Genomic DNA, 16219 nt, shown 5'->3' on the forward strand with positions numbered 1-16219 from the left:
AATCAACAAGTGCATACAACGGGTGCAAGACAGTTTTGCACATGCGGATACTAAGGTGGCCTTGACGAGCCTAGCATGTATAGACATGGTCTCGGAACACGTGATACCGAAAGGTAGAGCATGAATCATATGGTTGATATGATGAATACTTTGAGTGTTCGCCATTGAAATCACACCTTGTCTCGTGATGATCGGACTTAGGTGCGGTGGATTTGGTTCATGTGATCACTAAGACAATGCGAGGGATATTGTTTTGAGTGGGAGTTCACCTAGATTTTTAATTATGTTGAATTAAAATTTGAACTCAATTTGTCATAAACTTAGTCTAAACTTTTGAAAATATATGTTGTAGAGATGGCGTCCCCAATCAATTTTAACCAGTTCCTAGAGAAAGAAAAACTTAAGAGCAATGGTAGCAACTTCACCGACTGGTTCCGTCATGTGAGGATCTTCCTCTCTGGCGGAAATCTGCAATATGTGCTTGATGCACCGCTAGGTGACCCTCCTGCAGAAACTGAAACCGATGAAGTAAAAGCTGTTTACGAGACTCAGAAAACTCGGTACTCTCAAGTTCAGTGTGCCATCCTGTGCAGTCTGGAATCCGATCTTCAAAAACGTTTTGAGCACCACGATCCTCATGAGTTGATGAATGAGCTGAAAGCTATATTTGAGACTCATGCGGCCGTGGAATGCTATGAAGCATCGAAACATTTCTTCAGCTATATGATGGAAGAAGGCAGCTCCGTTAGTGAGCACATGCTCGCCATGACCGGGCATGCGAAGAAACTCAGTGACTTGGGAATAGTGATTCCTAACAGACTGGGGATTAATCGTGTCCTTCAATCACTGCCACCAAGTTACAAGAACTTTGTGATGAACTACAATATGCAGAACATGAACAAAAAGTTACCTGAACTCTTTGGCATGCTAAAAGCTGCTGAGATTGAGATCAAGAAAGAGCACCAAGTGTTGATGGTCAACAAGACCACCAGTTTCAAGAAACAAGGCAAGTCTAAGGGAAAATTCAAGAAGGGTGGCAAGAAAGCTGCCACGCCTCCTATGAAACCTAAGAACGGCCCTAAGCCTGATGCTGAGTGCTATTACTGCAAGGAGAAGGGACACTGGAAGCGTATCTGGCTGATCTGAAGAGCGGCCTTGTCAAGAAGAAGAAAGAAGGTATATATGATATACATGTTATAGATGTTTATCTCACTGGTTCTCGTTCTAGTACCTGGGTATTTGATACTAGTTCGGTTGCTCATATTTGTAACTCAAAACAGGAACTAAAGGATAAACGAAGACTACTGAAAGATGAAGTGATGATGCGCGTTGGAAATGGATCCAAAGTCGATGTGATCGCTGTCGGCACACTTCCTCTACATCTACCTTCGGGATTAGTTTTAAGCCTAAATAATTGTTATTTTGTACCCGCGTTGAGCATGAACATTATATCTAGATCTTGTTTAATGCACAACGGTTATTCATTCAAGTCTGAGAATAATGGTTGTTCTATTTTTATGAATAATATCTTTTATGGTCGAGCACCAGAAAAGAATGGCTTATTTCTGTTAGATCTCGATAATAGTGATACGCATATACATAACATTGATGCTAAGCGAATTAAATTGAATGATAATTCTACTTATATGTGGCACTGTCGTCTTGGTCATATTGGAGTGAAACGCATGAAGAAACTCCATACCGATGGATTACTTGAATCACTTGACTTTGAGTCACTTGATAGATGCGAAGCATGTCTAATGGGAAAAATGACTAAGACTCCATTTTCTGGTATGATGGAGCGAGCTACTGACTTATTGGAAATCATACATACCGATGTGTGCGGACCAATGAGCGTAGCATCGCGCGGTGTTTATCGTTATGTTCTAACCTTCACAGATGATCTGAGTAGATATGGGTATATCTATTTCGAGAAGTTTAAGGAATTCCAAAGTGAAGTAGAAAATCAACGTAACAAGAAGATTAAATTTCTACGATCTGATCGTGGAGGTGAATATCTGAGTTATGAGTTTGGCATGCATTTAAAGAAATGCGGAATACTTTCACAATTGACACCGCCGGGAACACCACAACGAAACGGTGTGTCCGAACGTCGTAATCGAACTCTCTTAGATATGGTTCGTTCTATGATGTCTCTTACTGATTTGCCGTTATCATTTTGGAGTTATGCATTAGAGACAGCCGCATTCACTTTAAATAGAGCACCATCAAAATCCGTAGAAACGACACCGTATGAATTATGGTTTAATAAGAAACCTAAGCTGTCGTTCCTGAAAGTTTGGGGTTGCGAAGCCTATGTAAAGAAGTTACAACCGGACAAGCTAGAACCCAAAGCGGAGAAATGCGTCTTCATAGGATACCCTAAGGAAACTATAGGGTACACTTTCTAACACAGATCCGAAGGCAAAATCTTTGTTGCTAAGAACGGAACCTTTCTTGAGAAAGAATTTCTCACTAAAGAAGTGACTGGAAGAAAAGTAGAACTCGATGAGATTGATGAATCTATACTCGTTGATCAGAGTAGCGCGATGCACGGAAGTTGTACCTGTACCGCCTACACCGGCAACAGAGGAAGCAAATGATAATGATCATGAAACTTCGAACGAGGAAACTACTAAACCTCGCAGATCGACAAGGGAACGTGCCACTCCTGATTGGTATGATCCTTGTCTAAATGTCATGATTGTGGATAACAATGATGAGGACCCTGCGACGTATGAAGAAGCGATGATTAGCCCAGATTCCAACAATGTCTTGCAAGCATATGAATAAGTTCATAAAGAGACCACATACCACGGTACAAGTAAAGAGTACTTGTCAGGAGACGAGGTTGAACAAGGTATAGAGTGATACCGAAGATCAAACCTCGGACAAGTAAAATATCGCGTGACAAAGGGAATTGGTATCGTATGTGAATGGTTCATTCGATCACTAAAGTCATTGTTGAATATGTGGGAGCCATTATGGATCTCCAGATCCCGCTATTGGTTATTGGTCGGAGTGAGTACTCAACCATGTCCGCATAGTTCACGAACCGTAGGGTGACACACTTAAAGTTGGATGTTGAAATGGTAGAACTTGAATATGGAATGGAGTTCGAATATTTGTTCGGAGTCCCGGATGAGATCACGAACATCACGAGGAGTTCCGGAATGGTCCGGAGAATAAGATTCATATATAGGATGTCATTTTATGTGATTTAAAATGATGCAGAAGGTTCTATGGAAGGTTCTAGAAGGTTCTAGAAAAGTCCGGAAGAAACCACCAAGGAAGGCGGAGTCCCGGTGGGACTCCACCTCCCATGGCCGGCCAACCCTAAAGGGGAGGAGTCCCAAGTGGACTCCCCAAGGGGGGCCGGCCACCCCCTCCCAAGGAAGGTGGAACTCCCACCTCTAGTGGGAGTCCTAGCTTGGGTAGGTTTCATGAGTTATGGAAGGTTTCGGTTTGGGGTCTTATTCGAAGACTTGTAGACCAACTCTTGGGTGTTCCACCTATATAATGAGGGCCAAGGGGAGGGGGCCGGCCACCCTAAGACCACAGCCTGGCCGCCCCCCTCAAGTGGCCGGCCACCCCCTCCCAAACCCTAGCCGCCCCCCTCTCCTCCATAAGCTCCCGCACGCTTAGCGAAGCTCCGCCGGAGTTCTACACCACCACCGACACCACGCCGTCGTGCTGTCGGATTCAAGAGGAGCTACTACTTCCGCTGCCCACTGGAACGGGAGGTGGACGTCGTCTTCATCAACAACCGAACGTGTGACCGAGTACGGAGGTGCTGCCCGTTCGTGGCGCCGGTGATCAAGATCTTCTACGCGCTTTTGCAAGCGGCAAGTGAACGTCTACCGCAGCAACAAGAGCCTCATCTTGTAGGCTTTGGAATCTCTTCAAGGGTGAGACTCGATAATCCCCTCGTTGCTACCGTCTTCTAGATTGCATCTTGGCTTGGATTGCGTGTTCGCGGTAGGAAATTTTTTGTTTTCTATGCAACGTTATCCTACAGAAAGTTGCCCAACAAGATTGAAAGATAAACACTACATACTTCCTCATGAGCTATAAAACATTGACACAAATAAGAGGTAATAACTTTTGAAGTGTTTAAAGATAGCACTCAAGCAATTTACTTTGGAATGGCAGAGAAATACCATGTAGTAGGTAGGTATGGTGGACACAAATGGCATAGTTTTTGGCTCAAGGATTTGGATGCACGAGAAGTATTCCCTCTCAATACAAGGCTTAGGCTAGCAAGGTTGTTTGAAGCAAACACAAAGTATGAACTGGTACAGCAAAACTTACATAAGAACATATTGCAAGCATTATAAGACTCTACATTGTCTTCCTTGTTGTTCAAACACCTCACTAGAAAATATCTAGACTCTAGAGAAACCAATCATGCAAACCAAATTTTAGCAAGCTCTATGTAGTTCTTCATTAATAGGTGCAAAGTACATGATGCAAGAGCTTAAACATGATCCATATGAGCACAACAATTGCCAAGTATCAAATTATTCAAGAAATTATACCGATTACCACATGTAGCATTTTCTGTTTCCAACCATATAACAATGAACGAAGCAGTTTCAACCTTCGCCATGAACATTAAAAGCTAAGAACACATGTGTTCATATGAACCAGCGGAGCGTGTCTCTCTCCCACACAAGCATTTATTCAGAGAATGAAAATAACAAAACGAAAATAAAAGCACACAGACGCTCCAAGTAAAGTACATAAGATGTGACCGAATAAAAATATAGTTTCACTAGAGGTGACCTGATAATTTGTTGATGAAAAAGGGGATGCCTTGGGCATCCCCAAGCTTAGATGCTTGAGTCTTCTTGAAATATGCAGGGATGAACCACGGGGGCATCCTCAAGCTTAGACTTTTCACTCTTCTTGATCACATTATATCATCCTCCTCTCTTGACCCTTGAAAACTTCCTCCACACCAAACTCAAAACAAACTCATTAGAGGGTTAGTGCATAATCAAAAATTCACATATTCAGAGGTGACACAATAATTTTTAACACTTCTGGACATTGCACAAGGCTACTAAAAGTTAATGGAATAAATAAATCCATCAAACATAGCAAAACATGCAATGCGAAATAAAAGGCAGAATCTGTCAAAACAGAACAGTCTGTAAAGACGAATTTTTTAGAGGCACCAGACTAGCTCAGATGAAAATGCTCAAATTGAATGAAAGTTGCGTACATATCTGAGGATCACTCACGTAAATTGGCAGATTTTTCTGAGTTACCTACAGAGAATACTACTCAAATTCGTGACAGCAAGAAATCTGTTTCTGCACAGTAATCCAAATCTAGTATCAACCTTACTATCAAAGACTTTACTTGACACAACAATGCAATAAAATAAGATAAGGAGAGGTTGCTACAGTAGTAACAACTTCCAAGACTCAAATATAAAACAAAATTGCTGTAGTAAAATAAAAACATGGGTTATCTCCCAAGAAGTGCTTTCTTTATAGCCATTAAGATGGGCTCAGCAAATTTAATGATGCACTCGCAAGAAATAAGAGTTGAAGCAAAAGAGAGTATCAAAAAGCAAATTCAAGACAAATTTAAGTCTAATCCACTTCCTATGAAAAGGAATCTTGTAAATAAACAAATTCATGAAGCATAAAGCAACAAGCATAGAAAGATAAAACAAGTGTAACTTCAAAAATTTCAGCATATAGAGAGGTGTTTTAGTAACATGAAAATTTCTACCACCATATTTTCCTCTCTCATAAAGATTTTCAGTAGCATCATGAACAAACTCAACAATATAACTATTAAATGAAACATTCTTATCATGAGCTACATGCATAAAATTATTACTCTCCACATAAACATAATAAATTTTATTAGTAATAGTGGGAGCAAATTCATCACCATAATCATCAAATATAGGAGGCATAGTGTAATCATAATAACCTTTATCCTCCATAGTAGGTGGCACAAAAAGACTACTATCATTATAATCATCATAAATAGGAGGCAAAGTATCATCAAAGAAAAATTTCTCCTCAATGCTTGTGGGACTAAAAATATCATGCTCATCAAAGCCAGCTTCCCCAAGCTTAGAATTTTCCATAGCATTAGCAACAGCGGTGTTCAAAGTATTCATACTAATAACATTGCCATTAGCATGCAAATAAGGTTCCATAGGTTTTTAAATTTTTTCAACACACCATTTATGTCTTAACTCAGGAAATAGATTAAAAAGCTCACAGTTGTTTTCCATTATGCCCTACTAGTGAAAATAAAAACAAGAAACCAAAAGATGCAATTGCAGGATCTAAAGGAAATAGCTTCGAGCACTCACCCAGAAAATAGCTTAGTTACCTGGGACCGGAGTGTGAGTGCCTTTTACCTTTCCTCCCCGGCAACGGCTCCAGAAAATAGCTTGCTGTCCACACACAGCTTCTTTTCCTGCAGACAGTGTTGGGCCTCCAAGAGCAGAGGTTTGTAGAACAGCAGCAAGTTTTCCCTTAAGTGGATCACCCAAGGTTTATCGAACTCAGGGAGGAATAGGTCAAAGATATCCCTCTCAAGCAACCCTGCAATCACGATACAAGAAGTCTCTTGTGTCCCCAACACACCCAATACACTTATCAGATGTATAGGTGCACTAGTTCGGCGAAGATATAGTGAAATACAAGTGATATGGATGTATATGAGTAGTAATTGCAATCTGAAATATAAATTGCAGCAAGCGAACATGTAGCAGAACTTGTTGGAAACGGTGTTTCAATGCTTAGAAACAAGGCCTAGGGATCATACTTTCACTAGTGGACACTCTCAACATTGCAATCATAAAGGAATATAAATAAGCACTTCACTATGCTATTCTGAATTACTCTCTGGCAAGATAACGAACTCTAATTCATCATGTAGGCAAACCCTAAAGATGTATTCCCAAGTACTAATAAACACCCCACGCTGTCACTGTGAGCATTCATAGGAGGTACTAACACACCACAATTTCATAGAGACATCCAACTCAAATCATAACTCAGTGAATAAGTATTCTGTGAAATATAGCCTAAGAGACCCACACGGTGCACACACTGTCACCTTTACACACGTGGGACAAGGAGTCTCCGGAGATCACATAAGTAAAATCCACTTGAATAGCATAACGACATCTAGATGACAAAGCTCATCATATGGATCTCAATCATGTAAGGCAGCTCATGAGATCATTGTATTGAAGTACATGGAGAGAGAGATTAACCACATAGCTACCGGTACAGCCCTTAGCCTCGGTGGAGAACTACTCTCTCCTCATGGGAGACAGCAGCGGTGATGAAGATGGCGGTGATGTCGATGGAGATGCCTTCCGGGGGCACTTCCCCGTCCCGGCGGCATGCCGGAACAGAGACTTCTGTCCCCCGAATCTTGGCTTCGCGATGGCGGCGGCTCTGGAAGGTTTCTCGTACCTTGGCTTATTGCCCCGAAGTTTTTAGGTCAGGAAGGCTTTTATAGGCGGAGAGTCGGAGTCGGAAGGGCTACGGGGCAGCCACACAACAGGGGGGGCGCCCCCCTGGGCCGCGCCGCCACCTCGTGTGGTGTCCCTGGGCCTCTCCTCTGGCCCCTCTTCGGTGCTCTGGAAGCTTCCTTGAAATATAAGATACTGGGCGTTGATTTCATCCAATTCCGAGAATATTTCCTTACTAGGATTTCTGAAACCAAAAACAGCAGAGAAAACGAGAGCGGCACTTCGGCATCTCGTCAATAGGTTAGTTCCGGAAAACGCATAAAATCATCATAGAGTGTGAACAAAACATGTAGGTATTGTCATAAAGCAAGCATGGAACATCAGAAATTATAGATACGTTGGAGACGTATCAACATCCCCAAGCTTAGTTCCTACTCGTCCTCGAGTAGGTAAACGATAACAAAGATAATTTCTGAAGTGACATGCTACTTACATAATCTTGATCATACTATTGTAAAGCATGTGTAATGAATGAAGTGATTCAAAGCAATGGAAAAGATAATTAATAAACAACTGAATCATATACCAAAGACTTTTCATGAATAGTACTTTCAAGACAAGCATCAATAAGTCCTGCATAAGAGTTAACTCATAAAGCAATAGATTCAAAGTAAAGGCATTGAACCAACACAAAGGAAGATTTAAGTTTCAGCAGTTGCTTTCAACTTTCAACATGCATATCTCATGGATAATTGTCAACGCAAAGTAATATGATGAATGCAAATAAGCAAGTATGTAAGAATCAATGCACAGTTGACACAAGTGTTTGCTTCTAAGATGGAAGGAAGTAGGTGTAACGGCCCCGGGTAGTATCCCTAATAGATAATTGTTTGTTCTTTTTCTTTTGTGCATCATCATGGCATATGCATCATCTCATCCATGTTTTTATCAAATAAAATTATTTTATAAACCATAGTTATTTTTGTTTCCTTCTCATATGGTTTAATAAAACCTTCTCCCTCCTTTCATTTAAACAAAACCTTACCCCGAAACTATCTAACAAATAAACTTATTTTTAAATGTTTCAATGTTAGAAATAAAGCGGTGCTGTTTTGGTTTGGTTTCAATTTGTTTTTCAAAACAGTTTTAAAATAAAAAGTAGAAAAAGAAAACCCTTCCCGGGCTCCCCCTCTCTCTCTTTTTCCCCTCTGGCCCGAACCAACCCCAGCCCATCTCTACCCGGCGGCCCAGCTTCCTCTTCACCAGCCCATCCCACCTTCCCGTACCGGTTCGAGCATCTCCTTGGCGTCTTCCTGGCAGGGGCACGAGAGAGGCGTGAGCCTGTAATGGCAGACGTCACCCTCCACCAGCCTGGCCTCCACCTCTCCTCCCCTTTTAATCTGCATCCGAGGACGCTCCTGGAAACCCTAGCCGCTCATCCCTTCTCCCTCCCTCTGGCCGCCGCCATCCTTTTCTCCCTCTTCTTTACCCTCTCTTTATCTCTCTTCTCTGTAAGCAACGAACGGAGGAAAACCACGTCGTACCACCGCAGAAACCTCCACCTCGCTGCCGTTCCAGGCCGCCCCTCACTGTGCTGATGCCACCGGTGGATGCGCCTCGTCGCCCTCTCCAACCTCATGCGAGGAATCGAGCCGGGGCTCGCTCAATCAATGCCAGTTTCGCCGATTCTCTTCTCCGGCTGTCACCCTCCGGCGAGGATTCCGGCCACCTCCATCATCCCCTGGACATTCTGCGGCCTTCTTCACGTTCCTGGTGAGCGGGCGCATCTCTCAGACCTCTCCTCGTTCTCCCTCTCGTTCTCAAGTGCTCCACCGGCGTTGACCGCTGCTTGCCGCCGCAGGTGCTCGCCGTCGGCTCCGCTCCGGTGCCTCCCCGTCTTCAATTCCGCCAGATCCTGCATCCTCACGAAGTTACGCGTCGAACGCGCCATCTCCCTCGTCCTGATTCGCGCGGAAGTGCCAGATCTCTCCTCGACTGAGACGTCCTCCATGGCCGAATGTGTGCGAGCTCGACTTCCTGTTTTCCTATGTGTTCATGTCGTGCGCCCCATCTTGTACAACAGTAACATCTACCAGCGCAGTGGTAAGCTGCAGTCTCTCTAAACCAAGAGATCACGTGTTCAACTTACCAATCTGGCTAATTATGCCATCTTTTTGTTCTCTAATTCCTTCCTCAGATCCACACGCAGATGGGCCTCGGCCCGTATCTCTCCCAGTGTAGCCATCGCCCAGCGCGCAGCAGGCCGCTATTCGCCGCTGCCTCTGCGCAGGTTCAGCCCAATTCGCCCCTGCCTTTCCTCTCTTCTTTATTTTTACATAATACGTGTCATATCTTGCAAACCGTATATCGAAATAAAATGTGTTCTATATGAAAATTGATCAGAAAAATGCAAGGAACATGAATATGCCATCCATTCATCTGTTTGCATTTCACATCATGTCATTCCGTGATAGTTTGTGCATGTCACCTCACATATGTGCGGAGTATTTCGGATTTCCAACTATGGTTTTCCCCGCTCCGTTTAATATTGAAGTAGCTCACCCTTGCCATGTCGTGCCATGTTAATCAACCTTTAACTTTGTCGGTAGAAAATGCAACTCCAACCTAATTTGTGTGTCCGGGGTTCCGACTCCGATTAAATTGAATAAGTTGCATTGCACCATATTTGCCATGCCATGCATATTATCTGCCCATGTTGATTCTTCTTCGTAGTAGTAAGACTTGCATATGTTGTTTGTCCAGCATTTGCTTCTTCCCGGATAGGATCGTGAAGTGGTGTGGTGAGATACGACAAGTTCTCCGGATGTCCCTCGGCAAGCTTTAACAGGCAAGCATTTCCCTTATACTCCTGCCCCTGCAGAAGTCGCTTACCTATTTTATTTTGCCTTCTCCCTCATGCTATCCTTAAGTTGCGTTCTTGTGACGTGTCCCTTCCACTTGTTACCTCAAGCAGCCTATATTGCCTCCACCAACCACCTATAGCTATTATTTGGTTATCGGATCTGCCTTGCGAGTCATAGTGCATGCTAGTGCTGTTTTATCTCGTTACCGTTATCGCTATCTTATCGGGTTATTTGTTGAGGAATCATGACACATGGTTTATGGATATATAATGTTGGAGATAATCATGCTTTACTTATTGTTAACAACTAAAATGATAAGCAGAGGCATCTGTGAGCCCCTTTGCGAAAGCATCGGAACTTTGACTCACTAATGTCCCCTAGGACCCGAGTTCCTGTTATCTGTTCCGAGACTGAGCGCTCTAACCACACGTGGGTATGCTTCTGGGTCTCCCCTCGACCACTGCCGGAATCTACAGCTTTGTCCAGTGGCCACAACTAGTTTGCAATGTTTTACCATTTGTTGTTTGCGTGCATGCCAGCATGTTACTTATTTACTTTGGGAAGCCCCTGGGTGCCTTGTATCCCTTGTTTCTGGTATGCACGTATAGGTCGTGGAGCCTCTGCGAAGTGGTTTATCGCCCCAGTGTGTGTTTAAACCACCTAGCACGTTGACACAGATAGCTAAGTCCGCTTCGGAGATACGGCCGGACTTCGATACGGGTTCAACTTGGTTAGGTGGCTTCCTGGACATTGTTGTCGTGAAGGAGAGTGTGAGTCGTGATATTCACCTGTCGCAAGTGGGTTGATCGTGCGTGTGGGCACATTTGGGCACCCCTGCAGGGTTAAATCTTATCGATAAGCCGTGTCCGCGGTTATGGACGACTTGGAGCTGTATGACTCGACCATAGACAACTTACACATGTTGCTTCAATCATAATAACTGGTGTAGTAACTTAGCGCAACTCTAATAATAAATGGTTAAAACTTGTCAACCGTGTGAGTGCCTTTGCCAGTACTTCTTGGCGAAGGGGGAACACATCGGCTGTGTTATGTTTGCGAGTATAGAACTGTTAGTTATGCGCTCTCTCACCTTCTCTGATAGACGACAGTTGTAGAGTGTCTCTATAGGTTTTTAGTGCTTGCGCGCTGCCGCTTAACCCCACCATATTGCCTATGACGTTCCTCTTGCGTCCTCTAAGTCCCCTGCGTGCCTCAAGTACAAAGGACGACTGGTTGACGAATGCTTATACGTCTTGAAGTCTTGTTAAGTACGAACCGTACTTATTGCTGCTTCTACGGGATATAACCGGGCAGGTATGAAGATATGTTCGATGAAGACGACGCTAGCAAGGTTACCCTTCCGGCTTGGCCTGGGCCGGGTTATGGACGCCACTGGTTATCTTCAGGACTCTTAGTCCAAATTTGTATCTTGTCCGTACTCGGATGTATTTGATCTTCTGTATGATTTGGATCTTTGCATTGTATCTATTCGTATCTTGACTCGTTGGAGTCGTTTGTTGTAATATATATGTTTCTTGTGGGCTCTATTGTAATCCTGTTGTAATGTTACTGCTCGTGATTGATTCCACCCGCATCGCGTGCATGCTTCGGCGTGTACGAGGCGCTTGGTGGTGCGTCTCCTAGAATCGATATCGTGCGGATTTCGGCGGGTTCGCTGGGATCCTCATGGTACCGGTTTTGGGGCGTCACAAGTTGGTATCAGAGCATCAGGTTGACGATACCCCACTAGTCCAGCCTGTAGGATAACCTTGCCAACGGTCGTTGAGTTTAGAGCGTCCAAACTATTTTCTGAAAATTCGTTGGATAGATCTGATTAGCTCCGATTTTTCTCCTTACCTATATTCTTTCTTATCTTACCTATGCGAGTTTTGAGTCTTCTCTCTTATCTGCTTCTCTGAGTCTTAGGTTCCGACGTGGGTTAGACGATCCTTGCCCCTCACCTATTAGGTCCGATCTTTGGAGGTTCCGACGAAAGTTCATCATCATCAATGGAGCAATAACTCTTGTTAGTGGTGTCGAGGAGAACGACACGCCACAAGAAGATCCGATAGTTTAACCAACTTCCCCTTAGGTTGACGTGGAATCTCGGGGCGAGATTCCTTGTTAGTGGTGTCGATTGTAACGGCCCCGGGTAGTATCCCTAATAGATAATTGTTTGTTCTTTTTCTTTTGTGCATCATCATGGCATATGCATCATCTCATCCATGTTTTTATCAAATAAAATTATTTTATAAACCATAGTTATTTTTGTTTCCTTCTCATATGGTTTAATAAAACCTTCTCCCTCCTTTCATTTAAACAAAACCTAACCCCGAAACTATCTAACAAATAAACTTATTTTTAAATGTTTCAATGTTAGAAATAAAGCGGTGCTGTTTTGGTTTGGTTTCAATTTGTTTTTCAAAACAGTTTTAAAATAAAAAGGAGAAAAAGAAAACCCTTCCCGGGCTCCCCCTCTCTCTCTTTTTCCCCTCTGGCCCGAACCAACCCCAGCCCATCTCTACCCGGCGGCCCAGCTTCCTCTTCACCAGCCCATCCCACCTTCCCGTACCGGTTCGAGCATCTCCTTGGCGTCTTCCTGGCAGGGGCACGAGAGAGGCGTGAGCCTGTAATGGCAGACGTCACCCTCCACCAGCCTGGCCTCCACCTCTCCTCCCCTTTTAATCTGCATCCGAGGACGCTCCTGGAAACCCTAGCCGCTCATCCCTTCTCCCTCCCTCTGGCCGCCGCCATCCTTTTCTCCCTCTTCTTTACCCTCTCTTTATCTCTCTTCTCTGTAAGCAACGAACGGAGGAAAACCACGTCGTACCACCGCAGAAACCTCCACCTCGCTGCCGTTCCAGGCCGCCCCTCACTGTGCTGATGCCACCGGCGGATGCGCCTCGTCGCCCTCTCCAACCTCATGCGAGGAATCGAGCTGGGGCTCACTCAATCAATGCCAGTTTCGCCGATTCTCTTCTCCGGTTGTCACCCTCCGGCGAGGATTCCGGCCGCCTCCATCATCCCCTGGACATTCTGCGGCCTTCTTCACGTTCCTGGTGAGCGGGCGCATCTCTCAGACCTCTCCTCGTTCTCCCTCTCGTTCTCAAGTGCTCCACCGGCGTTGACCGCTGCTTGCCACCGCAGGTGCTCGCCGTCGGCTCCGCTCCGGTGCCTCCCCGTCTTCAATTCCGCTAGATCCTGCATCCTCACGAAGTTACGCGTCGAACGCGCCATCTCCCTCGTCCTGATTCGCGCGGAAGTGCCAGATCTCTCCTCGACTGAGACGTCCTCCATGGCCGAATGTGTGCGAGCTCGACTTCCTGTTTTCCTATGTGTTCATGTCGTGCGCCCCGTCTTGTACAACAGTAACATCTACCAGCGCAGTGGTAAGCTGCAGTCTCTCTAAACCAAGAGATCACGTGTTCAACTTACCAATCTGGCTAATTATGCCATCTTTTTGTTCTCTAATTCCTTCCTCAGATCCACACGCAGATGGGCCTCGGCCCGTATCTCTCCCAGTGTAGCCATCGCCCAGCGCGCAGCAGGCCGCTATTCGCCGCTGCCTCTGCGCAGGTTCAGCCCAATTCGCCACTGCCTTTCCTCTCTTCTTTATTTTTACATAATATGTGTCATATCTTGCAAACCGTATATCGAAATAAAATGTGTTCTATATGAAAATTGATCAGAAAAATGCAAGGAACATGAATATGCCATCCATTCATCTGTTTGCATTTCACATCATGTCATTCCGTGATAGTTTGTGCATGTCACCTCACATATGTGCGGAGTATTTCGGATTTCCAACTATGGTTTTCCCCGCTCCGTTTAATATTGAAGTAGCTCACCCTTGCCATGTCGTGCCATGTTAATCAACCTTTAACTTTGTCGGTAGAAAATGCAACTCCAACCTAATTTGTGTGTCCGGGGTTCCGACTCCGATTAAATTGAATAAGTTGCATTGCACCATATTTGCCATGCCATGCATATTATCTGCTCATGCTGATTCTTCTTCGTAGTAGTAAGACTTGCATATGTTGTTTGTCCAGCATTTGCTTCTTCCCGGATAGGATCGTGAAGTGGTGTGGTGAGATACGACAAGTTCTCCGGATGTCCCTCGGCAAGCTTTAACAGGCAAGCATTTCCCTTATACTCCTGCCCCTGCAGAAGTCGCTTACCTATTTTATTTTGCCTTCTCCCTCATGCTATCCTTAAGTTGCGTTCTTGTCACGTGTCCCTTCCACTTGTTACCTCAAGCAGCCTATATTGCCTCCACCAACCACCTATAGCTATTATTTGGTTATCGGATCTGCCTTGCGAGTCATAGTGCATGCTAGTGCTGTTTTATCTCGTTACCGTTATCGCTATCTTATCGGGTTATCTGTTGAGGAATCATGACACATGGTTTATGGATATATAATGTTGGAGATAATCATGCTTTACTTATTGTTAACAACTAAAATGATAAGCAGAGGCATCTGTGAGCCCCTTTGCGAAAGCATCGGAACTTTGACTCACTAATGTCCCCTAGGACCCGAGTTCCTGTTATCTGTTCCGAGACTGAGCGCTCTAACCACACGTGGGTATGCTTACCGGGTCTCCCTCGACCCTTTGCCCGGAATCTACAGCTTTGTCCAGTGGCCACAACTAGTTTGCAATGTTTTACCATTTGTTGTTTGCGTGCATGCCAGCATGTTACTTATTTACTTTGGGAAGCCCCTGGGTGCCTTGTATCCCTTGTTTCTGGTATGCACGTATAGGTCGTGGAGCCTCTGCGAAGTGGTTTATCGCCCCAGTGTGTGTTTAAACCACCTAGCACGTTGACACAGATAGCTAAGTCCGCTTCGGAGATACGGCCGGACTTCGATACGGGTTCAACTTGGTTAGGTGGCTTCCTGGACATTGTTGTCGTGAAGGAGAGTGTGAGTCGTGATATTCACCTATCGCAAGTGGGTTGATCGTGCGTGTGGGCACATTTGGGCACCCCTGCAGGGTTAAATCTTATCGATAAGCCGTGTCCGCGGTTATGGACGACTTGGAGCTGTATGACTCGACCATAGACAACTTACACATGTTGCTTCAATCATAATAACTGGTGTAGTATCTTAGCGCAACTCTAATAATAAATGGTTAAAACTTGTCAACCGTGTGAGTGCCTTTGCCAGTACTTCTTGGCGAAGGGGGAACACATCGGCTGTGTTATGTTTGCGAGTATAGAACTGTTAGTTATGCGCTCTCTCACCTTCTCTGATAGACGACAGTTGTAGAGTGTCTCTATAGGTTTTTAGTGCTTGCGCGCTGCCGCTTAACCCCACCATATTGCCTATGACGTTCCTCTTGCGTCCTCTAAGTCCCCTGCGTGCCTCAAGTACAAAGGACGACTGGTTGACGAATGCTTATACGTCTTGAAGTCTTGTTAAGTACGAACCGTACTTATTGCTGCTTCTACGGGATATAACCGGGCAGGTATGAAGATATGTTCGATGAAGACGACGCTAGCATGGTTACCCTTCCGGCTTGGCCTGGGCCGGGTTATGGACGCCACTGGTTATCTTCAGGACTCTTAGTCCAAATTTGTATCTTGTCCGTACTCGGACGTATTTGATCTTCTGTATGATTTGGATCTTTGCATTGTATCTATTCGTATCTTGACTCGTTGGAGTCGTTTGTTGTAATATATATGTTTCTTGTGGGCTCTATTGTAATCCTGTTGTAATGTTACTGCTCGTGATTGATTCCACCCGCATCGCGTGCATGCTTCGGCGTGTACGAGGCGCTTGGTGGTGCGTCTCCTAGAATCGATATCGTGCGGATTTCGGCGGGTTCGCTGGGATCCTCATGGTACCGGTTTTGGGGCGTCACAGTAGGTAAACTAACTCAACATAAAAGTAGAAGA

At 44.7% G+C, this 16219-nt stretch overlaps 2 long non-coding RNA genes across 4 annotated transcripts; both read left to right on the plus strand.

The window, feature by feature from the left end:
* The first annotated feature begins 8699 nt into the window (after positions 1 to 8699).
* On the plus strand, positions 8700 to 11969 carry LOC127325945 (uncharacterized). 2 transcript variants are annotated; one of them, XR_011747175.1, is made up of 5 exons: positions 8700 to 9232; positions 9321 to 9562; positions 9657 to 9749; positions 10223 to 10307; positions 11638 to 11969. It is a non-coding gene; the product is annotated as an uncharacterized lncRNA (long non-coding RNA). The 2 variants fall into 2 exon arrangements; XR_011747174.1 differs by having other exon boundaries at positions 8871 to 9562.
* A 1081-nt stretch (positions 11970 to 13050) lies between these two features.
* On the plus strand, positions 13051 to 16011 carry LOC127325946 (uncharacterized). 2 transcript variants are annotated; one of them, XR_011747176.1, is made up of 5 exons: positions 13051 to 13382; positions 13471 to 13712; positions 13807 to 13899; positions 14373 to 14457; positions 15790 to 16011. It is a non-coding gene; the product is annotated as an uncharacterized lncRNA (long non-coding RNA). The 2 variants fall into 2 exon arrangements; XR_007867460.2 differs by lacking the exon at positions 15790 to 16011 and having other exon boundaries at positions 14373 to 14906.
* The last annotated feature ends 208 nt before the right edge of the window (positions 16012 to 16219 follow it).

Source organism: Lolium perenne, chromosome 6 (assembly GCF_019359855.2).
Source record: "Lolium perenne isolate Kyuss_39 chromosome 6, Kyuss_2.0, whole genome shotgun sequence".
Classification (NCBI taxonomy): domain Eukaryota; kingdom Viridiplantae; phylum Streptophyta; class Magnoliopsida; order Poales; family Poaceae; genus Lolium; species Lolium perenne.